Genomic DNA, 25,530 nt, shown 5'->3' on the forward strand with positions numbered 1-25,530 from the left:
ACAGAGTCCCACCAGACAGAGAAAGGACAGAGAAAATAGTACTAAAATGCAACTGAGGGACTTCCCTGGTGGCGCAGTAGTTAAGAATCCACCTGCCAATGCAGGGGACACGGGTTCGAGCCCTGGTCCGGGAAGATCCCACATGCCGCGGAGCAACTGAGCCCGTGCGCCACAACTACTGAGCCTGCGTGCCTAGAGCCTGTGCTCCGCAACAAGAGAAGCCACCGCAATGAGAAGCCCGTGCACTGCAACGAAAAGTAGCCCCCGCTCGCCGCAAACAGAGGAAGCCCGCGTGCAGCGATGAAGACCCAACACAGCCAAAACCAAAAAATTAATTAATTAAAATGCAATTGATTTATATGGATTATATCTTCACATACATGCTTTAAGGCGAGCACCATTATCATCCCATTTTACAGATGGAGAAGTGGAGGCCTAGAGGTAAAGAAACTTGCCCAGCATCACACATCCAGAAACCACAAGTTTAACCAGGTCACCACACTGCTTCACCCCAAGTCAAGAACTCTTTGGGACCTTCAGGCTCCATCTTCCCGGGTCCAAGCCCCATGCACTTGTCCACTTGGAGGGCATCAGGACACTCCACTGACTTCCTACTTGGACCAAATCCACGTGTCAACTAGACTCTCCAAGAGAGGGATGATTTCTTAGTAAATATCACAACCCAATCCACTGGTGTGAATTTTGGTAGGATTCCACCAGACACCAAATGCACCGCAAAGTCTGCAATGATATTCCAACAGATAACAACTTCCAGATCCTACTGTTTTAACCTGGGGCACAATTTTTTGGCATTGATTTCATTTCCCTTTTTTATTTCTCCACTGGGCAAATAAAATGACAACCATAATACTTAGCCTTTCAATGCTGAATTTCCTCTTTCTTTGATTTCACAACATGAAAACTGTTTGTTTTCAAGGACAAGTGATAAAAAAAAAAGTTTGAAGAAATTATTGGGTGTTCAATGGTCAAATTATAAAGAGTTATCTTTATGGGAATTCTTGTACATGGTGATGGGAATGTAAATTGGTGCAGCCTCTATGCAAACAGTACGGAGGTTCCTTAAAAAACTAAAAGTTGAACTACCACATGATCTAGCAATTCTACTCCTGGGTATATATCCAGAAAAAACAAAAACATTAGTTCCAAAAGAAACACTCACCCCCAGTGTTCACAGCAGCACTATTTACAACAGCCAGACAGGGAAGCAACCCAAGTGCCCACCGACAGACAACTGGATAAAGAAGATGTGTGTATGTGTGTGTGTGTGTATGTGAAAATTACTCAGCCATAAACAACAATGAAATACTGCCATTTGCAGCAACGTGGATGGACCTAGATAAATTATGCTTAGTGAAGTAAGACAGAGAAAGACAAATACTGTATGATATCACTTATATGTGGAATCTAAAAAAATAACACAAATGAATGTATACGCAAAACAGGAACAGACTCGCAGATACAGAAAACAAACTAGTGGTTACCAAAGGGAGGGGAGAGGGACAAATTAGGGGTATGGGATTAACAAATACAAACTATTATACATAAAATAGATAAGCAACAAGGATACACTCTATAGCACAGGGAATCATATCCATTGTCTTACATAATATCCATTAACCTATAATGGAATATAATCTGCAAAACTAGTAAATCACTATGCTATACACCTGCAACTAACACAATATTCTAAATCAACTACACTTCAATAAACAAATACTTATTTTTAAGAGAATTACCTTTATGACTCATGTATGCCCAATGTGCTGAAATCACTTTAGTATCTCATTATGTTATTTCTACTCTGCTCAGCAATCTCATCAACTCCAACAAAAATGAAAGAGTGGAAATTTAATACCAAAATTATCACTTGAAATAGCACATAAACTTCTTTTCTAGAACTTTCAACCTCATTTCATTGATCTGCTTAATTCCTGTTTTTTTTTCTTTTTGTTTTTTTTTTTTGCGGTATGCGGGCCTCTCACTGCTGTGGCCTCTCCCGTTGTGGAGCACAGGCTCCGGACGCGCAGGCTCAGCGGCCATGGCTCACGGGCCCAGCCGCTCCGCGGCATGTGGGATCTTCCCGGACCAGGGCGCGAACCCATGTCCCCTGCATCGGCAGGCGGACTCCCAACCACTGCGCCACCAGGGAGGCCCTAATTTCTGTTTCGTTTTGAAATGTTAAGTGAAATATTAAAAATATACTGGTTATACATTCAACTTCTAGTTTAAGGGACTACTGTCACTCTCAACACAGAGAGATGGCAGGGGGAAAGCAATATAAAAGTAAACTAAATATACTCATCACTTAATGCTACTTTAAGTTGTGTTACTAATAGCATAAATAGTAGCTTCCAGTAATGGAGTGCCCATGAGGTGTCACAGTCACATGCTAAGAGCCTCAATAATACTAATACTAACCTAATCTTTGGTAAGAAAGGAATCCCTGCCCCGAAACTGAAGTTCAGAGCTTAAGTCCTTACCTAATGTCACACAGCTGGTGACCAAGCCAGGTCTCAAATCTTCCCAATTCCTAATTCCATGCTCTTTGCACACATCACACTGACTCCTTAAAGTAATTCAGAAATAAATAAAATGCACTAATAGGTCAGTCAACAACTAACACACAAAGGTCCCTTTAAGTGTTCAGTTATCACACGCAACTCCTTCTAAAAGGGAAAATTTAATATATAAAAATCCAACTTACAAGTTACTCTCTCAGTGCCAATGATGATCCTGCTTAAAATACACCAGCCAGGACCTAAATCGTTTGTTGTCACCACTGTGACTCAGGATCCCTCGTGAGTCACCCTTGAGTTCAATGAAAGCATTTGGGGTCAGCAAGCTAGACCTTGGGGCTCTGGAAGGAGAGGGACCCAGAGGCAGGGCCACATGTGCATGAGGTTCCACAAGCGTTTCCGCCAAGAAGATCAAGGTGGCTGGAGCCCAAGGTTAAAACGGCACCGGCTCCTGTTTCCCTTATGAGTTCTGTGACTCTCCCAGCATCCCAGCTACAACTCTATACAAGCACCTCCACATGGGTATCCCCTTTCTCTTTATTGTGGGAATTTTAAGTTGTTAACTGCAAACTTCTTCAACCCTCCCTCCGTAGAGGGGTTGAAATCCTCCATGATAAAGATGGAAAACAGCATCAAAAATGAGTATGAAGTGTTTCTCTATAAACCCTGAACTGTCTTATTTAAAGAACACACGTAACACCAACACGGCCGAGTTGCCATGCCTGCACAGGTCAGTCACAGACCTCCGATTCCCACTTTGGGCTGAGACACAGGTAACGTCCAGAAAGAAGGACACGACTGTTTGTCAGTCCCGATTTCTTTATTAGCAAACAGCTCCTTTCCAAAAAGGACGTTTACTACAGGCATCTCTAAGACTGCTCTCTTTCAAATATCATTCCACACCAAAACTGCAGTATTTGTAATGTTCTAGAAAGAGACTTCCAAGTGCCTGAACTACTTTTTCATCCTTTTTAAAATTCACATGTCAGAGACTGCAACGTTGAAAGCTTTCAAATACCTCCATGTACACTCATAAACACACACACACACACTCACTTAAATGGAAATTTTCAAACTCATAAGGTAAAAACTTTTACTCATTAGGTAAAATCATAAAATAATTCACAGTGGACCTCCATCCCAGTATCCTGAATCCAAAGCTCTGTTTGCTATGACCATCATCTCCTTTGCTTTGATCAAAAAGGATTTCATGTCCCTGTTGACCAAGTATCAAAACTGTCTATTTAGTATGAATAAACATTATGTTATGAAACATTACTGAATTAATATAAACTGTCACCAGAATTAATATAAACCTCCCAACTCCCAGGGGGTACACTGCATGCAGTTTCTTTTACTTGAGTTTTCTTGTGGTTCTTTTCACCTTCTCATTTGAAAGTATGACCAAGCCCTTGTTGACACAGTCCTTCCTACATGATCAAACACACAGCTCACAGCTCAACCTCCTTAGTCCAAAGGTCTTTCTCAACAGGTGTGAAGAGCCGCTAACAAACAAGTTTTACAAAATCCGGCCCAGATTTCAAATCTAGAGCCCCACTGGCCAGTTTTCCTAAACCTACAGCGGTATCTTCCCCAGATAGGAAGGGAAATGCATTCGAAACACTCCCTTTGTTCTTTGAAAAAGTTTAAACAGGCAATTTTCATAGAATCAGAATTGCAAAGTAAAACTGGTGAAATGGATATTTTTACATAGATTGTTCTGGGTGGTTTCTCTCACCCCCCCAAACTTTCTGCTTCCATTCCATTAGAATAGAACACATATGCCCAGGTCCAGGAAAGAGGCCACCCACAAGCATCTGAAAACGAAATCACAGAAAGACATTTACCAGACCATCCAAGTTTGAGTGGGGAAGAAAAATGTGCCCACCATATGCAAACCATTATATTCTCTCACTGTTAAATAAGACTGATAATTTAATGTACAATGCAGGCATATGGAGAAAGCTCCTAGCTGATGGAGAAAACTCACAATTGGAGCAAAGATATGCCTTTAAAAGTAGGTGGAACAAGTTTGATCATAAAATAGATGTTTTATTAAAACTTGGGACGTTTCCATCTTAATCTGAGACAGATATGTGTTAAATTCAACTTCTAAAAACTTTTTCTGCACATAATCAGCAGTAATAGGTTTACAAGACGAAGCACTTGCACAGAAAATTCCCATCTCTTTGATCTTTAGAGCAATCCTATAAGGCGGCGAGAAATACCATCCCTTCAAAAATAAGGTTTCCATTGCCAACAAAGGATTTCCTGGCTCTAATAAAAAAAAGACTGACCATACCAAGTGCTGGTGACAATGTGGAGAAACTGGCGGTGATGTAAAATGTTATGTCCACCTTGGAAAACGGTTTGGTGGTTTCTTAAAAATCAAAACATAATCTCACCGTATGTCCCAAGAATTCAACTCCCAGATATCTACCTTCTCAAAAAAAAAAAAAAAAAAAAAAAATTCTAAAAAGCCTTGTAAGCAAACATTCGTAGCGGCATTATTCATAATAGCCATATACTAGAAATCACTTGTCGACAGAAAAAAAATGCAGAACCTAAAAGTTGTGAGTTACGTTTTATTCGGGGACCTTATGGAGGACTTCAGCCTGGGAGCCAGCCTCCCGGACAGTTCCGAGTTAACAGTTGCAAACAGGTAAGGGAGGAGCCAGGATATATAGGGTTTGTGCTGGGAAAAAAAAAAAAAAAAAGTGGTCAAACATCAAAAGATGACTGCTAAGCACAAAACCCAACATCTCAAGTTAATGATTTTAGTGTTTTTCTATGTGTGGGAAGATGCAAGAGTCTGGGCTCATTGAAATTATTCCTTAGATATCCATCTTAACTATCTAGGGTCAAGATCCTATTTTTCTCCATCCTGAATTCCCCTCAGAGGGCACCGTTGGGGGCGACTGCAGTGGCTGATGGTGGGGACGTTCACTTTTTTACGGGAATGGAGGGCAACATGTTTTTGTCCGCACACTCAGATGTCCATCAACTGGTTCAGAAACATAAGGCGATAAATCTACACAAGTCTTAGTAATAAGAAACAAATCACAGAATCACCAACAAGGATGAATCTCAAAAACATTATGCTAAGTGAAAGAAGCTACACACAAAAAAGTAGAGAAGAGGCAAATCCATCGATGCAGAAACTAGATGAATAGATGCCCAGAGCTAGGTGTCGGGGTGCGCACGCTGCCTGCACGTGGAAAAAGGAACTCTGGGGGGTCGATGGAACTACTCTAAAACTGGACTGTGCTGATGACTGCACAACTGTGTAAATGCACTAAAATCCACTCAACCGTGAATCTACAATGGGTGAATTTTATTGTATGTAATTATACCTTGGTCATTGCAAATCATTTAAAAAAATTGTCTCCCAGCCTATGTACTTCTCAATGGTACATGAACACTCTTAACGGCTCCATAATGGGAAAAACCCAATCATATCTCTATAACTGAGCAACTGCAGTATCAAGAAACACACACGCACAGCCATAATGACTGCATGGAAGAGCTGTGTTAAAACTCTGAAGATGGGTGTTGGGTTCATCAAGTTCTCCGCTCTTCATTAGGTAGACAAAGGGGCCTCGGAGACTACAAGGCTACAAGGAGACATGTCTGAACTCATCTCCAGGTGAGGCTGTGGTAGAGGGCGTCCCTGTCTCAATCACTGGCCCCCCTCCCTGGAAGATTATCATAAATCCCCGGCCAACTGTGTGTGACTGCAGTACCTCCTTGGGCAAGAAGTTTGTACCTATCTCCTCCCCGCTACCACGGAAACACGACGTAGCTCTGCAAAGCCTAAAATATTTACCTTCTGACCCTTTACACAGAAAGTTTACTGATCCTCATTTAAGAAGATAAAACTTCTACCATAGATTTCAACTTACTGTTGCCCCATTTCTAAAAAATAGTTTTTTTCTTTTAAACTATTACATTTCTCTTCTGATTTTAAGAATGATTCTCCTCCCTGAACTTTGAAAAAAATGAGTTTAAAAATAAGGTAAGAAAACAACCCTAAAAAGAGATAATGATGATGGACTTTAAATACCATGCTGTGTGGCATGTTCTAATTACAGATTCACAGAAAAGAGAACATTCTTTAGCCAAACACACAACTCAGTCTTAGACCCAGAACGGGGCACCGCACTTATTTTTCTCCCACAACTGCTTACTTGGCCCACATTGAGTACCATGGTTCAGGAGTCTAACAACCTACACCATAAAGTAACAAACTGTTCCTGAAATGAGATCTGCTCTTTTTTTTTTTTAAAGACAAAGAGGTCAAATAGATTTGTAATGGAAAGATTTATATGGTTATTTAAACCTGCAGTAAGTTAATCAGCCAAAAGAAAGTTCTCCTCTTTTACCGGCAATGACTTAGCAAAGAAGTAACCTGGCTTAGAAGATGTATAATGTAACAGGCTGGGACATGAGGGTCCCTGCTCTTGAAGATACTGAATTCCAGAAACGAGATGTGGGTAAAATGTGTTAGTACAAGGATTTAAACAGTATTTTAAAAACTGAGGTGTAACTGACATGTAACATATTAGTTCCAGGTGTACAACATAACGATTTGGTATCTGTATATACTGAGAAGTGATCAACACAGTAAATCTAGTCAACATCCATCACCGCACATAGTTAATTCTTTTTTTCTTACCAGAACTTTTTTTTTTTTCGGTACGCGGGCCTCTCACTGTTGTGGCCTCTCCCATTGTGGAGCACAGGCTCCGGAAGCGCAGGCTCAGCGGCCATGGCTCACGGGTCCAGCCGCTCCACGGCATGTGGGATCTTCCCGGACCGGGGCACGAACCCGTGTCCCCTGCATCGGCAGGCAGACTCTCAACCACTGCGCCACCGGGGAAGCCCTATGAGAACTTTTAAGATCTACTCTCTTTGCTAAGAGAGTAGCAAATATACCATACGGTATTATTAACCCTAGTCACCATGCTGTCCATTAGGTCCCCAGGATTTATTTTGTATCTGTAAGTTTGTACCATTTGACCCCCTTCACCCAATTCCCCCACCCCCTACGTCTGGCAACCACCAATCTGTTCCATCTATGAGTTCAGGGGGGTTTTTTTGGTGGGGGAAATGTTCCCATGTAAGTGAGATCTCTCCTCTTTTATAGTCATTTTTGTTGCTGTTGGAAGTAGGAACACCTTTTCATCAACTGAACCGATGCTATTTTTTTCCAATCCTTATCACTCAAATCCACCTCAAAGGACACAGGGCATTTATAACATACAGAGTCCTAACACAGGTTCTTCCGCCACATCACTACTGACATTTTGGGTGAGGTAGTTTTTTGCTGAGCGGAGATGACTGTCCTAGTTGGGAACCACTGGTCTAGAGTAACAGAAAGTTCTAGAGCCACAGCCAAATTAAAGGAGTTTTCAAACCCATTAACTGAAAGCAGACTCCACTGTCTCAATTCTAGGAATTTCCACAACCTCCCAAAGTAGGATCAGCCCAGACACGGTCTACCTGGGGCAGATCTAATTTCCGGTGACCTTGGCTGGGTGCTTACACAGGGAAGGGAGGGGCCTGTACAATGTGATTCAAAATAGCTGACGAGCAGAAGGAAGGAGGTCTCGAGGCAGACGGCTGGACGGCAGTACTAGGGGAACTCTCTCCTTTTTCTCCTCTCTTTCCACTGTGCTGTTTTGGGTTTTTTGAAATGTACTTTTCATGTTTAGAACTAACAATGTTTTTATGCAGACAGCTGGAACTGCAGAGACAAAACCTCTCCAAACCCTGTGCTCTTTCACCTCAGGGGAGATTTCAACCCCAAGTCCTTGCAAAACCTCAATGCACAACTTGTTAGAATGTCTGGAAACGGTGCAGGTGAGAACAAAGTGAAGCATCATCACACATACAGAGTGAGTATGAAAAATACAGCGTGAACACGAGCAGTGGGGACAAAGGAGCATTGCTGGCTGGAGACAAACTTAGAAATGAAAGGAAAAGGTGGAGCCCAAGGCATCTCCCCTGCAGAGACAGCCACCCCTCGAGAGGGGACCTGGAAAAAGTGAAGCAGCTGGGCAGCCACCGTCCCCAGCATCCCTACTGCAGCGGGTGGTCTGTGCATTCCTCACCACGCAGCAGGCAGAGCATGGGGCCGCCGAGGCCGAGTGATCCCCTGACTCACTTCCTCCTCGTGACTGTGAGGCTTCAGACCTGAGGCTGGCACTCCTTTCTGCACAGCTGTCTCAGATGCCAAAGAGCCCTGGACTGCTTGGCGTCCAGTGGAACTTGGGCGGTTTCAGGCTCAGTGCTCAAAGGATGCAGAATTCAGGTAGTGCGGGCCCACCACCAACTGCTGAGGAGGGAAAAGTAATGACAGGAGGCTGTGAGCACACAGCCCAGAATGTCAGAAGCACGCGGCGTAAGGATCCCAAGTTTGTACCATTTCACTGTGGTTATGGAACAGCGATGGTGTTTGTTTTCTGTAATAGGCAACGCCAAGAACAACTGTTCTACACCCATCAGAGCTGATGCCACCATGAAATTCCAGGGGAAAATGTACTGCTGACACTCATCTTCAGAGCTCGTAGGCATAACCCCTCCCACACAAACACTCCCAAAGACTGTGTGAGAAGTGTGGCGTTAACTCCCCAGACTGGCCTAGAGAAGTCTTTAAAGGCACCGTTTTTTTTTAATATATATAAGGAATATATTCCAGCTCTCTGTAGCTGAAATGCGCTTGTAGCTGTCAGCTACGTCATCATCAGCGGCAACATCATTTCTTGGGCCTGCCTATGGGCCTAAAGATCATTTATAGCACTATTCCCAGAGGAAGATGTGTCATGTCCCAAACACCTAACCATCAACACATAAAAAACAGTACGGTTGTAAACTGAGCCTGCCTACATTCAATACTATAAAGTTCACAATCTGTCCCGTGCCCCTGGAGAGTTCCCAGTGAGAAGGATCGTGTGGCATCCATATTCTTTCCCGCTGTCCGCCTGTAAGGTCAAACTCTGTCACCACTATGAGCTGTAGCTTCCATGCAGAAAATAACATGAAGAGTACATGAGCAGTAGGAGACGGAAAGGCAGAAAAAAGAAGAAAGAAAACAGTAAAAGATTTTGCCAACAATAAACTAATCTTTGTTCACTGTTGCCCAGGTGAAGATACAAAGACACATTGGTATCCCCCGCTCCCAATCAAAACGAAAACAAATTATGCTAACGGGCAAGACACTTTATTTATGAACTTGTAATTCTTTAAAGAGTTTATTCGGACTTCCCTGGAGGCACAGTGGTTAAGAATCCACCTGCCAATGCAGGGGACATGGGTTTGAGCCCTAGTCCGGGAAGATCCCACATGCCGCGGAGCAACTGAGCCCGTGAGCCACAACTACTGAGCCTGCGCTCTAGAGCCCGCGAGCCACAACTGCTGAAGCCCGCGCGCCCAGAGCCCATGCTCCGCAACAAGAGAAGCCACCGCAATGAGAAGCCCGTGCGCCACAGCAAAGAGTAGCCCCCCCTCACCACAACTAGAGAAAGCCCGCGTGCAGCGACGAAGACCCAACGCAGCCAAAAATAAGTAAATAAAAACAAATAAATAAATAAATTTTAAAAGAAAGTTTATTCCCCTGATTATGGGGTTCCAACTTGCCAACTGATTCCATCTCGGCTTTATATTCTAATTTTCCCTACCTTCCTCACAACTCCTCCAAACAGCTTTTCAGTTATTCTTTCAAACTACAGTGACTAGAAATAATCCCAGAAACAATTTGACACTGAAAGAAACGAGACATCTCCAAGCCTCTGAGACAATCTCAGACAGTGTAGGAATGTGACAATCCAAGGAACAAAAAACCAAATTATTCCATCTCTTAGTTAACCAATCATCACACAGCCAACACATATGTGTTTAAAAGAAAACAGAAAATGGACCCAAAGAATGAGCCAACACACCTAAAATCTATTCAATCTATAAGTCACTTCACCCATAAATCCATCCACCCACCCACCCGGCCAGCTTTCCGCAAGCATCTTTTGAGTCCCCTACTACGTACGTACCAGGCACTCTGAAAAGATTCACCAGTATATAAAACCGTTCCTGCTCTAAACCATTTATATGTTAGAGGTAAAACTATGCCTGTTCTAATACTCTCTTCCTATATAGTCTTTCTTCTGAAGAAAGGAATTAGGTAACAGGAAGAGCAGGAGAATAAGAGAAGGAAGAGAAGCAGGTAAATGGGAATGGGCCTTGCAGACTTTATAAAATGAATACAACTGTTCTAAGAACTCTCAAAAACTACTGGAAATCCTCTCTAACGGACACAAAACAAAAGGCTTCAGAACTGCGTTCCATTCTTCCTTTTAGTGGAAACAGTAGGAGATATAGAACAGAAGGGACAATAAAAGAACATCACAAGATGTTTTCACTCCTCGTGGAACGTAATACCAGACGTCCTCTACCTCTTATTTCCTAGAGTTCTGTCCTTTTCTATTCTTGACAAGAATACTTTTCTTTCAAACACACACACACACACACACACACACACACACAAACTGGTAAGATAATCTTAATGAAATCCTGGCTGTATTCTGGCTACCATCTGTTTTTAGAAAAAATACACAAACTTACTCAGGAGTTTGTCGTTACTTCATAAAAACGAATGACCCAAGAACACAGTAGGAAGTAAATAAACTTGAAACGGCTATTTCTCATTTCAGCTGCGTACATCCTCCTTAATTCCTTTGCAGGATTTTATTGCATTCAAAAACATTTAATCTTTTTCATAAAATCCTACTTCCTGAATTGAGAGTTGCACGAGAAATCATCCAGCCCCAAAGTGACAGGTAACGTGTTGTTGAGAACATGAAAAAACTAGAACCCTCATACCCTGCTGGTGAGAATGTAAAATAGGGCAGCTGCCCTGGGAAACGGTCTGACAGGTCCTCAAAAAGTTAAACATAGTTACTATACGACCCAGGAATTCCACTCCCAGCTATATACATGAGAAATGAAAACATATGGCCACATGAAAACCGGCACATAAATGTTCCCAGCAGCATTATTCACAACAGCTCAAACAGGGAAACAAACAAGCTGAGGAACAGACTTTTTAAAAAATGTGGTATATTCAGAGAATGGAGTATTATTCGGCGATAAAAAAGGATGAAGAACTGATACACATTACAATATGGATGAGCCTTGAAAACATTACACAAGGTGAAAGCAGCCAGTCACCAAGGACCACATATTGTAGGATTCCATGTACATGAAATGTCTAGAAGGTAAAGCCAAAGAGACAGAAAGCAGATTGCTGGCAGCTTAGGGCAGGTGTAGGCAGGGACTGGGAACAGGGGGTGACTGCTAACAGGTGTGCTGTTCCCTTTATGGAGTGACGAAAACGTTCTGGAGTTAGATAGTGGTGATGGTTGCACAGCTATTAGTATATATGAGCATTCGTATATGAGAATATTCTACCAGTAGTATACTTAGTGAATACACTAAAAACCACTGAATTGGATACTTTAAAAGGCTCACTTCTATATGTGAATTATCTCACAAATGGAAAAGAGCAGAGGGGGAGAGAGACAAACAGCTACAAGAAAATCAGGCTCACACCTGACTTCATTCACTCCCTGGATCCAGTTATCCCAAAGGCCATCTTCATCCCTGACCTCCCTCATTATGCAGGTCCAAGAGATTCCTCTTTCCAGTTTACACTGGTTTTTACTGAGTCTCCATCATTTACAAGCAAAGGAATAGCAGCTATTATTTTTGCAGCAGACAAATGTCATGACTTTCAGAAGACGTCCAGAATGCAATTCACTCACCCACGTCAACGACCATAAGTTTTACATGTTTTCCCTAGAACGTCAAAATGAGTTATTTCAGTGCTTTGACGATGTGATGTATGTTATACTAGAATTTTATCACCTGTATTATAGGAGGCAGTGGTGGGTTTGTTTCACTAGCCAGTGAATTCCCAGCACCTAGAACAGGGCCAGACACACTGGATGAGGGATAAGTATTCATTCACTCTGAATCCCAAATCCTATCTCAGGGCCCCGCGCACTGCCCAGGGAACACATGGTGGCATCTGCAGGAACCGTGCTGCTCACAGAGAGATGCAGCGTCACTCAAGATGTCAGTAAGAGGCCACAGAAACCGCATTGGATGCTTCCCCAGAAGGTGTGGACTCAAATCCAGCTCTACTACCTGTAGCTCAGGACAGCTGTAAATTACTTGAGACTTCTCCATGCAAACTGAGGAGTCATCTAACGTGTCTGTTGTACAAGCACAAGATCACACGAGACAGCTTACCAAAGTGCTCCAAAGGCACAGGGCCCTTGACACAGCGTGGCAGTATCTATATTTGGGGTCTTGCTGCCAGCACCTCCCAGGTCACACCCAGGAGGGCTTTCAGCCATCGTATGGCTTTCATTTCACTTTCCTCTGAATGCCAAGCTACAGAACCTAAAAACACACAGGCCTAGTTTAAATAACCACGGGAACTGACCTCTCCTCCCAACCACCAAAACTACAACTTCAGTTGCTTTCCAGCTACGAAGCACTTAAAAATAACTTGCAAAGACAGGCTACACCCATCAGGAAGCTGATGGGGGTGCTGAGGGTGGTGGAAACAGTCTAAGTGACCGAAGTGCCTGTGTTTGTTCCATTTGATATCTACCATGATTTTATCTAAATAAAATTATTTCTCTCCTGTGCCAAAACCCATTCCATCTCTTCTTGGGTTCCAGAGAAATCTTGGTAGAGAAAGACACTGTCTTAAAAAGGCAGCGTATCCAACAGCCCAGTGGCAATGCCAGGTTATGCCTCCATCACTAACTTGGGCTGAAATCTGAGATTCTTCTCCAAGGACACAGGCCTCTCCGTTGGAGGGCAGGTATAAGACATGGAGGAGGACACACAGGCACCTGGCACACGACAGGCCAGAGCGGCGGCAGAAGGCAGTGGGGTTTGTGGTGGTTTTGCCGTTGTTAAGTCAACCTTTCATTTTCTGAAGAGCTCCAGATTTTACAAAGAAGTTGCAAAGCTAATACAGACAGTCCCCACACACTTCCACTTGGGCTTCCCCAACTGTTAACATTCATCACAGCTAAGGAGCCAACACAGGTGCATTACTATGAATGCAACCCAACACTTCATGTGGATTTCACACCAGTGTTTCCCTGACGTCCTTTTCCTGTCCCAGGATTCCATCCAGCACATTCTACTTAGTCCTCACGCCTCCTCAGGGCTTCTCTGCTCTGTGACAGTGTTTAAAGGCTTTGGCAGTTTTGAGGAATACAGGTCAGGTATTCCGCAGAATGTCCCTCCATCAGGGACTGTCTTAGGTTACCCTGGAGTGTAGTGGTTTCCAATGATGGTTCAAATCCAGGAGTCAAACTGCCTGAATGGGAATCCTGGTTTTACTGCCCCTTAGCCACGTGGCCTGGGACAAATTAACCTCCACAGCCCTCGGTTTCCTCATCTTCAGAAGAATAGAAATAAACCCTCCCTCCCTCCAGGGTACTGTGGAGATTAAACAGGCTATAACTCTGAGAACGAAGGTGAGGGGATAGTCAGGAATTCTCCACGGGGAGACACGGTCACCGACTGACTGAACACAGATGCTGGGCCACAGCAATCCCACTACTGGGCATATACCCCGAGAAAACCATAACTCAAAAAGAGTCATGTACCACAATGTTCATTGCAGCTCTATTTACAATAGCCCGGAGATGGAAACAACCTAAGTGTCCATCATCGGATGAATGGATAAAGAAGATGTGGCACATATATACAATGGAATATTACTCAGCCATAAAAAGAAACGAAATTGAGTTATTTGCAGTGAGGTGGATGGACTTAGAGTCTGTCATACAGAGTGAAGTAAGTCAGAAAGAGAAAGACAAATGCTAACACATATATATGGAATTTAAGAAAAGAAAATGTCATGAAGAACCTAGGGGTAAGACAGGAATAAAGACACAGACCTACTAGATAATGGACTTGAGGATATGGGGAGGGGGAAGGGTAAACTGTGACAAAGCAAGAGAGAGGCATGGACATATATGCACTACCAAATGTAAGGTAGATAGCTAGTGGGAAGCAGCCGCATAGCACAGGGAGATCAGCTCGGTGCTTTGTGACCACCTAGAGGGGTGGGATAGGGAGGGTGGGAGGGAGACGCAAAAGGGAGGAGATATGGGAACATACGTATATGTATAGCTGATTCACTTTGTTATAAAGCAGAAACTAACACACCATTGTAAAGCAATTATACTCCAATAAAGATGTCAAAAAAAAAAAAATGACGCTGGGCCAGAGACACAGGACAAAGATTCGTAACAGGCAAACCTGACTTCCTGAAACCTGCGGTCCAGACCTGACGCCACGAGGCTCACCTGGGGACACACACAGAGCACCCGCGTGTGGGGCGCTGGCGAAGGAACCAGGCCTCACGGGAGCGGGATTCTGAAGGATGAACAGGACCCCCCGCCACGGGCCAGTGGGAGTCTCAAGGTGAAAGGTCCAATTTCCTGCCAATTAGCTGAGGACCGGTGACGAAGATACACTGTCAACTGGCCTACCTGCTCTGTAAACCATCTGTAAACTATGAACAGCTCCACACACCGAAAAATGAAGGCATTCACCTTCCTCTAGTCCGAGAAAGAAAAGTCTCAAACTCTAACCGACCAGGCTCTAGAGACCACTGAAGCCTCCCCACTTACCAATAAAATGGGGGCCAAATTACATTGTTTTCCAATGCAGTACACTTTTTCCCAACTATATTTGTTAGAAAACAAACACAAAAAAAACCCCAGCAGCCAAGTCTTTGAGGTATCAACTTTTAATTCCACCTCAGTCCATAAGACTCTTGAGTCACTCAAAGCTTGGAAATTCTCAAGATCTCCTCGAGCAGAACTGATAGGTGGGCGGAAGCAGGGTCCAGGGCTGTAGTTAAGACCCTTCTGGGGGCGGACACAAGAATAAGCCAAGCCCGGGGGCAGGGGAATGGGTGAAGTCTGGAGCCTGCAAACAAATCGGCCCAGGGCTACTGGGGCGGGTAACTCGAAGCTCTGAGTCCTGACGCTAAGGGAGCTTCCTCCCGGACCCCTGGATGCCAGGCCCCACCGGCACCAAAGCGGCCCTGGCCCAATGCGAAGGCCCTGTGCCCCCCTTTCTCGTTCCCAGGAAACCTCTCACTACCCGCAGGCCAGCGGTGAGAACAACAGGCTCAGTCCAGCCAAGAGCTGCTTGCCCAGCGAGGGGCGAAAGGGAATTTCCTAGGAGTGGAGTCCAGCAGCCCGGTCTTCCTCCGTCCCGCCCGACTCCGTCCTCCCCAGATCACTGTAGCCACACCTGAAGCCTCACCACACACACACACACACCAACTGCCCCGCTCAGTAAAAAGCCCGATTCATGGCTGGCAGCGAGGGCCTGCGTGCAACGCAAACCCACTAGGGTGAACCCCTGACACAGAGGGGCCCCTCCTGTGGAGCAGGGTGGACACGGGATGGGGGTAGGCGGGGCCAGGCAACAGCTCCACGGAGGCAGGACTCTGCCCCTAAGGCCAGCTTCAGGTCACTGCCCAGCTCCCGGCCTCTCCTCCCGCCATCCTCCTCCTGGCCTCACATCATTCTGCAAGACGGAGCCCTCCTCTACTTCCCGGCAGGAGCGCAACTACGGGAGAGGGAGCTCGGGACTCAGACGTCAGGCCGAGCAAATATCCAATAAGCTATCACGGGACAGAAAGGGTTCAGAAGGGAGGCTCTCGTCCCCTGATCTTACAGCAGAACCAAATGCCCATGGGAGCTTGCACAGCACCCAGGGACTAACTCCAGATGGGCAGAGCTGGAAGGGTGGGACCGCACCCTGACTCTGGGCCCAGGCCTTCCGCGGGGGGTGGACCCAAACAAACGAGGGCTCCTTCCTCCCCCTGTCGCAAGTTCACCAATTCAGACATCCTCACACCTCCTCTGACTCCTAGGAAACACCTGATGCCCTTTGTAGACCCCTGCACAAAGCAAACTCCAGCTTAAACGAGTCCAACACCTAGCTTAAACCACTGACCTGAACAGCTGCCCCAAGAGGGGAAAGCATTAGATCCAAGCGAAACCAGGAAGGAAGAGAGGCAGGGAGGGAAGAAAGAAAAAGAAAAGGAAGGCAAAGGAAGGAAGTTAGGTAACAAGGTGAACAGCCTGCCCGCAAAGCAGAATGCACTGCTCAGGAGTAATGTACTATGCACGCGAAGTATGTCTCCGCCGCTCTTATTTACCCCAATAATGTACGCTCATTGCAAGCCAAGTGTTTGTCTTGAAATTATTTAGCCGAACGTCATTTCCAAACATGTTATTTAAAAATCATTGGAGAAGTTCTCACAAAACTGCACCTCTAACAAAACTGGCTTGCTAAACATTACCTAAAAATGGACGCTTTGTAAGCAAATGTCCTTCACTAGCATTATTAGGGACTCTGCAGTACCACCACCGTTGTATTGGCCCACCAATAAAACACCCATAGTATCCTACTCCAAGATTACTGAAAGTGCCATACTGGTGCGTGAAACCAGCATCCTGGACAAACCCACGGAAATCCGTGTTTAACCATAACTCGGCTGTACCAACGGCAATGCATCTTCCTTCCAGACTTCCGCAGAATGCCTAGGTACTGCTCTCTCTTACTAGCACCAGGCAAACTCGAAGGCCTCTTACGTCGTACAATCCAAACTTCTTTGTCCCCGCTACAAATGCCACAGCAGCTTGTCAACAGACACTGGAAATCTAGAGAAATCACCACTCATCTCCACTGCCCTGATCCTGGCGACGGTGATGGCTCTCCTGGGGACATCATATTTGGGCTCCAAAATCCAATCATTTAGAAGGGCAGAGCCAAAAGGGTTCAAAGACTCCTTCATTTGACTGGAAAGAGCAAAAGGAGCCCCGTCCACCACCAAAGAGGTTTGTTTAAAATGCAAGTGGATCATAGAAAACCAGTGAGGACAAAAGGTGCCTGGTGGCTAACTGAGAATTCAGCCCGATCAGGGTGACCCACCAAACGCCATTGAGCATTTGAAGAGGTGTCACTACAACTCCACAGACCCCATTCATCTCAAGAACTCCTTGAACTCTTGTTGTTCTAAGAAAGCGCTGACCTGCAAGTATGTGTGCCCTCTTGCTGTCATCAATCAGAGACTGGGAGATAAGCCGAATTCTTCCAAGAAGCACTTCTGGCAGGCAGCGGAGGTCTGGAGCAGCTGAGCAGTCACAGAGGAAGTTGTACTGTCCTCCTTGGAGCTAACAGTGGCTAGAATCAGCTCCCAGGACTCCCGGGAGAGATATCCAGGAGCTCCCTGCTCCCTGGAGGGCAGTTCCCTAGGGACCCTACTTGCCTCCTGGGTAAGTGTCTCTTTAGCCCAGCGCTCCCCAACAAAAGTGATGCAAGCCACATATAGGGTTTAAAATTTTCTAGCAATCACGAACCTTTGGGGAAAGAAAAAGAAACAGGTGAGATTTTAATAATATCTGTTAAATAACATCTGTTACTTAACCCCAGAGAGATTATATGTTTTAACTTCAACATATAATCAATATAAAAATGGAGAATTTTATATTCTTTTTTTCTGCACTAATTCTCAAAGTGTGGTGAATATTTTACACTCAATGCACATCTCCGTTCAGAACATTTTCCACGTGCCCACTAGCCCCGTGTGCTAGTGGCTACAGCACTGGACCAGGAAGTTCTGTTAGACTCTACAGATGTAACTTTGTGAGCTAAGATGGTGGTGTGTGTACAAAGGCATGAACGCAATGTCTTCTTTTTATTTGCTTTTTCTCACTTTTGGGAATATATACAACGTCCCAGTGACAACCAGCAAAGGTAAATATGAATTACTCATCCTCACCTGCCCCCAACCTCACCTACCTTAGTTCAACATTCACCTGGGGGAGATAAAAGAACCATCGTTGTCTCTAACCTCTGAAATAACAATAAAAGAATGTGATAAGTCAGAAGTGCTCTAAGAATGTGAATTCCACATACCCAGTATACAAGATGATTAAAACAGCTTGGGGGAACTGGGTACACAAATTGCCCCGTGACATCTTGTTTTTAACCAAAGGGAGGAAGAAAAACATATCTGTTTACTGTAATACAAAACCCACAGCCATTTTAGCAGCTACGTTTTCTAAATTCTTGAACTCCTAATTGCACATGTCGGCTCATTATCTGAGTTATTGGTGGCTTAGAGTTAAGACAAATAAAACTAGACAATTAATTATACATTAAGCAGCAGAAAGTATGTGCTTTTCACCCTGAAACTACCCTCTTCTGCTCCCATCCATGACCAGATACGTTGAATGTGGTAACAGAAAGAGGAAAATGTCTTGCAGATGTAATAAGAGTTGTCCAAAGCAACTGTGTTTTTAATTGGGGTTTCCATGAGCTATAGGTTAGAAAGTGGAATGTACTGGAGGAACGGTAAAAACTACCCTGGAGCCCAGTGTGCGGGGATCTGAAGGCTGACTGCAGAAAAACTGGCAGATTTCCCCAAATACCCAGCAGAGAAGGAGGGGAGCAGCTCTGAGAGGCAAACTGGCTGTTCAAACCCCAGGGGGGTCGCTCCAGCCAAGCCATTGGTCCAACCCGGCCAAGCCATTTGTTCTCACTACTTCCCCACGTCCAGTCCACCTCCACCCTGACCTCGACCCCCGCCCTAGTCCCCTACACCTAATCCTAGCCCTCTTCCATCTACAAGCCGCCTTGGAACCAGCGTGATCCTGGCAAACCCTCCTTCCTGTCTTGCTTAAAGCCTCTTCCATGCTGACAAAATCCCTCCTGCGACCTATGGCCTATTGCACACTCTGGCCGCTTCCTCCCCCTTCAGCCTCGCCTGGATTCTTCTCAGGTCCCACCCAGCTTGCACTGAGTCTCTGCCCGCTGCCCTGCCAGCAATGCACCCTTTTAGCCTGGGCATCAACCTCACCCACCCTGGGAGGCCCTGGCCTGCTCGCTGCACCTTTGTCCCATGACTGAGAAATCAGTACAGAAATCAATGACTCACGATCCCAGCCCTGCCTGCTAGATGGAAGGACTGGCACCACCTGTGCTAGGAAGGACAGAAGGACATAGACTTCTAACAGTGACCAAGAACATGGTGGACTTCAGCACAGACTCCACCCATCTTGACGCTGGGCGAGGAGAGTTATGTTTGCCTTTTATCAGCCCTGCCTTATTAATGATGACCTTGACCTTCTGTGTCTTAGTTGCCCTAAACGTAACTCTACAGCATTTAAATAGGTGAGAAAGCTTGTAATACAGATTCTGGGGTTCACATTTGTAGAAACCAATAATAAAAGTGATAGCTATACCCTAAAAAACACAGCACATCCTGGCCTGTTCACCACCGGTTCTATGGTGCTACCCCGCAGGGCTGGCCAGACTCCTTTTCTAGACACAGAAGGGCACTCGGAATTCCCATCGCCCAATGTCTTGGCTCCCTGGAAGCTTCTAGAGCCAGACCATCATGAAGCCATATTCCCCACATTTAAAATGACTGATTTGAGAGGCCATTTGCTTTTTCAGTCCAGGAGAAGGTGTGCAAAAGGACTTTCGAGAACTCTGACCTGGGGGTCTATTTCCTTCATGAATCCCAAGGTAGATTCTCCCCCTTTCAGCAAATTCATTGTACCTGGGGAACCACCACCACCACCCAAATTCCAAATGCATTCATTCACTCTGCAAATGTTGACCTAGCCCTTGGCTGACAAGGCACCACGCCAGGGCCAGGAAGTCACAGGATTCAATGACGGGGACGTGGGCTTCGGGATCCAGCAGACCAGACTCCAATCCCCCCACTGACCACGTAACCTTGGAGAAAAACAGTAACGGGACACCCTGACCCCGTGCCAGCCGCCATTCTAAGCACTTCACGTGCGCCCACTGGTTTAACTCCAACGACCCTATAAGCGAGCAACGGATGATGCCTCATTTAACAGATGTGAGAAACGAGGCACAGAGCCATTAAAAACACCTGCCCGAGGTCCCAGAGCTAAGAGGCGGTGGAACGGGTTTGCTTTTTCTTTTTTGATAAAACAGCTTTATTCACATGTAACTTATGTCCCATAAAAGGATTTACACCCAAGCAAGTCCATCATCCTCGCATCCCACATAATTCTGTGTCTCCCGTCACTTAGCTTTCCTGAGCCACAGTTTCCTACTTTACAAAATGCCAATGATAAACAGGGGGTTAAATAAGGGAATCAGTAAAAGCAGCCCACCCAGTACCTGGCTCAGAGAATGACCCAACAGCCTGAAAATGAATAAAAGACAGTCTGCTCTCCAAGAGTTTAATCTAATCAGAAACAACACTAGTAAATAGAGAAAATAGCCATAATAAAATGCAGAGAGCGATAAATGACACAAGAAGGGCAGATAAAAACACAAAGGGGAATTGTGTGTTTAAATGGAGGATCTGTATTCCTGGAGCTGAAGTATTTACAACAGAGCAGCCGAGCTGGGAACGCTGAGTTTACCATCACTCCATCACTCAAAACACAAAACTGCCGGGAGAACGGCCCAGAGCCTCTGTTAACAAGATGAGTCTTGCATATCTGACACATACAACATGAGGCAATGAATCACGCTTGCTGTGGAGGGCAGTCTCAATCCCCTTTTCGAGAGACGGTTTTGACTCTTTCGGCAAACCAACACACACTTGGCTTCCAAACCCTCCGAAAGAAACACTCGCAAGAACGGATTTAGTGTATTCAGCCTCATACACGTGCTTGGTCTCATTCCGCAAAGCTCACTGTTGTTTTCTGAGGATAATCACCTCCCTTACTGACCTGGAAACCCTCTTCTCCCAAACTGTTACTGACCTTGGAGCCAGAGTCCCAGGGCTCTCAACAGAGAGGGAGGGCAGGGGGAAGAGGGCTGACAAAGGAAATGGTCTCCCGCACTAAGGCCAGCCGCTCTCCCACAATCAAAAACCCCCCACCTGCCAGGGCCACAGGCCTATTTCAGGTCCACTGATTGGCAAGGGCCACCAAGCACAAAAGTTCTGCAGAGGTCACCCACAGCAAAAGACAGCATTACTTTAGACGCAACCCACTTTCAAATATGTTTTATGGCTCCCAGGAACCCAGTGACACCAAGTGATCATTTGTTGTTTGCTTTAGAGAATAAACTCCCTTCTCTGGATGGAACTAAGAAATTTAACTCCTGATTTCAAAGATATTAACTGGCCGGCTGGAGCGTTCGCACGCAAATCACCCTGAGCACTGACCCACACGCAGACAATGCACGGGTCCGGGGTGAGAGCTGGGGGAAGTGAAGAGTAACTTGTTAACAAAGTGACATCTGAGGAGGGAGAACAATCCAGCCGTTGTCGAGTCCGATTTCCTGTTCCATATCTTCCATGGCAAATTTTAAAAAAAGGGAAAAAAGCCCCCTTAGATTAGGACAGACACATCCTCAACTGCGGTCTCTGTCAGAAGCAACAGAGATATCTTGGCATTTTTCACAGAAGTGATTAAGTGTCTCTCACACACGGCCCATATCCATTACAGGCCCCGAGGGTACCCACTGCCTGGCAGAACCGCTGCTGTCCCATCCCGGGGCCACAGGCAGGCTTCTGAAAGGGCGTCCTGGTGGGAATGAGGGGTAGGGTCCCAAATGGACCCCCCCCCCAAACCCTTCCCACTACAGACTTGGATGAAGAGCTGGCGGGTTGCTCTGAGGACTAAAGGAACGGGCATCCCTTACTTCAGGAGGGGCCTAAAGCAGGCTTCCCAACGTCAGCGACACTGACAACAGAGGCGGACAAGTCTTTACTGTGGGAGGTTGTCCTGTGCACGGTAGGAAGTTTAGCAACATCACTGGCCTCTACTCGCTGTATAACCCCGACCCCCAGTTGTAACAAGCAAAGATCTGTAAACATTGTCAAATGTCCTCTGGGGCCAAAATACCCCCACTGAAAGTCACTGGTCAAAAGGGAAGAAAACTGTTTAATGCCCACTGACATCCCACCGGACGGCGGTTTTAACTCGTTAACCACCAAGGACTGGACATCAAAATCCAGCATGGCCCGATCCACCTCAAATCATCTCTCCAGGCTTTCTCCTTCTCCGCCCCCAGCTTGAAGGTCTCTACCATCACCAGGTGCAAAGCTGACATCCTCACCCATCCCATCTCCCAAACCAAGAAGTGCCAGAAAGCTGCAGATCCTGCCAGGCCTTCCACGGACATGTCTCCTGATTCACCCCCTCCCCTCTCAACCCCCTTGGCTAATGTGGAGAAAACTATCTACATTCAAGAACCCACCATGAGGTACTTCCCTGGTGGCGCAGTGGCTAAGAATCCGCCTACTGATGCAGGGGACATGGGCTCGAACCCTGGTCCAGGAAGATCCCACATGCCGCGGAACAACTAAGCCCGTGCGCCACAACTACTGAGCCTCTGTGCCACAACTACTGAAGCCTGCGCACCTAGAGCCCGTGCTCCACAACAAGAGAAGCCACCGCAATGAGAAGCCGGCACGCCACAACAAAGAGTAGCCCCCACTCGCCGCAACTAGAGAAAGCCCGTGCACAGCAGTGAAGACTCAACGCAGCCAAAAATAAATAAATATATTAATTAAAAAGAAAAAAAAGAACCCATCATGATTTCTGAGAGTCACTTAAACTTTACTCCCTCTGCTTCTACTCTTGGCCTCTTTTTAACTTTATTACATGGTGGAGCCAGGATTCAAAACAGAAGTCATTCCAGGGCACGTGCTCTTGTAATTACAGGATGTCCCCTACATACGAACCTTCAAGTTGCGAACTTTCAAAGATGCGAATGTGTGTTCCATCAACATCAGGTATGAGTGAAATTGCAGCTTGTCCTCTGTCTCCTGTTGCTGATGACACTTCAGCTCTACCCTCTCCCACCTCCTCTCCCCCAGCTCCAGTCAGTAACTCTTCTTGCCTGTTCACTCCATGCCAGTCCCTGTATGCCAGCTGTTGTACTGTACTTTTCAAGGTACTGTAAGATTAAACATGTTCTTTTGTGTGTGTGTGTTTTTTATGTATTATTTGTATGAAACGTATTATAAACCTATTACAGTACAGTCCTATATAGCTGACTGTGTTAGTTGGGTACCTAGCCAAACCTTGCCGGACTTACAAACAAAACTGGACTTACGAACGCAATCTCGGAATGGAAGTCATCTGTATGTAGGGGGCTTACTGTATACTACACTGCCTCTCCAGTGGGAGACAGAAAATGAGTCAACAGAGGAAATGGAAGTAGAGTGAGTTGGTCACAGGAAACACAACAGCCTGGGAAAACCAAGGGAGAAAGTATCAACTGCTACGGAGAGGACTAAAGAAATGACCACTGATCACTCAGCCTGATGATCTGATCCTTGCTGATGGTATTTTCATTTAGAGTGATTTCCTGAAAAATGAAAACCCACAGGACAATTTCATCCATCCCTAAGTAAGGCCCAAGTGCTGCCACTATGTCGAAAAGGATTCTGCAGACAATATCAAAAGACTTTTATGCTGCAACGCTTACAGATGGAGATATAGCCTCCCTCTTTTTTAAAAAAACACCCACAGAATAGACAACGTCAGTGTAGATAAAGGCAAGCAAAGTATACCTATGGTTTTGCTTTTTAATGCGTCTACCGTGGGAGAAATATGGGAAATCCATTCTTTGGCATTTCCAGATCTTAGCTGCTGAGAAGATGCAGCAAACATCCGTGTGACTTCATCTGTCTAAGCTTTAAATATTACTTTAAAATGTAATATAGGGGCTTCCCTGGTGGCGCAGTGATTGAGAATCCGCCTGCCAATGCAGGGGACATGGGTTCAATACCTGGTCTGGGAAGATCCCACATGCTGCAGAGCAACTAAGCCCGTGCGCCACAACTACTGAGCCTGCGCTCTAGAGCCCGCGTGCCACAGCTACTGAGCCCAAGTGACGCAACTACTGAGGCCCGTGTGCCTGGAGCCTGTGCTCTGCAACGGGAGAGGCCACTGCAATGAGAAGCCCGTGCACCGCAACGAAGAGTAGCCTCCACTTGCTGCAGCTAGAGAAAGCCTGCATGCAGCAACGAAGACCCAACACAGCCAAAAATAAATAAATAAAATAAATTTTAAAAATAATAAAAATAAATAAAATGCAATATAAAATCTTACCTTTACCTCTCTACTATTAAAGAGTAAAAAATTGATGAATCTCTTAAAACTAAAGCAAAAATCACCTCTGAATATTATCTCAAGCAAAAAAGCTATAAATTCCTATCAGCTGGCAATACTTAAGGTGAATGATAAAACCAACATACAACTGTGTGATCATGCATGTGAAATCACACATGTGAGCAAACTGACGGTCAAAGTATGAGCCTCAGGCTCCTGTGAATGAAGCTACCATTATGTTTTCTAAAGACTCCTTTACCTCTGGCGTATGTAGGCAGGGGTGTGTGGGGTATGGGTAAACCATTTAAAATAAGTTTATTAGTTAAACCAATTGAAAATAGAGGGACAAAGTGGGACCTGTGTTAAAGCCACCCTGACACTCTGCTCCAAGGCCACAGAAGTACATCCATTCCCTTCTCTCTAAATGCAGGCCTCCTGCCAGACAGAAAGCAACATAAATAAGTATAGACATATACATATTACATATATATAAAATTTATCAATAAATATACATTTTCATACAATGTGTTTTATACACATTTATTTATATAAAACCAGAGCCAACACTAGAATATTATTCAGATGTAAGATGGAATGAAGTACTGATACATGCTACCAAGTGAATGGAAACTCAAAAACATGCTAAGTGAAAAAAGTCAGACACTAAAGGTCACATATTGTACAATACCATTTAAATGACATATCCAGAATAGGCAAATCCATAGAGATAGAAAGCAAATTGGTGGTTCCCAGGGACTGGGGGAGGGGTGAACGGGGAATGAATGTTTAATGGGTTCCGGGTTTTATTGGAGGGTTAAATT

The 25,530-nt window shown here is 45.2% G+C and overlaps 1 protein-coding gene across 1 annotated transcript in view; it reads right to left on the reverse strand.

The window, feature by feature from the left end:
• The window catches only part of MYO10 (myosin X), a 215,886-nt gene that overhangs the window by 168,863 nt on the left and 21,493 nt on the right, over positions 1-25,530 (reverse strand). The gene's annotated exons all lie outside the window — the stretch shown is intronic.

The sequence above is a fragment of the Phocoena phocoena genome, chromosome 3, assembly GCF_963924675.1.
Source record: "Phocoena phocoena chromosome 3, mPhoPho1.1, whole genome shotgun sequence".
Classification (NCBI taxonomy): Eukaryota; Metazoa; Chordata; class Mammalia; order Artiodactyla; family Phocoenidae; genus Phocoena; species Phocoena phocoena.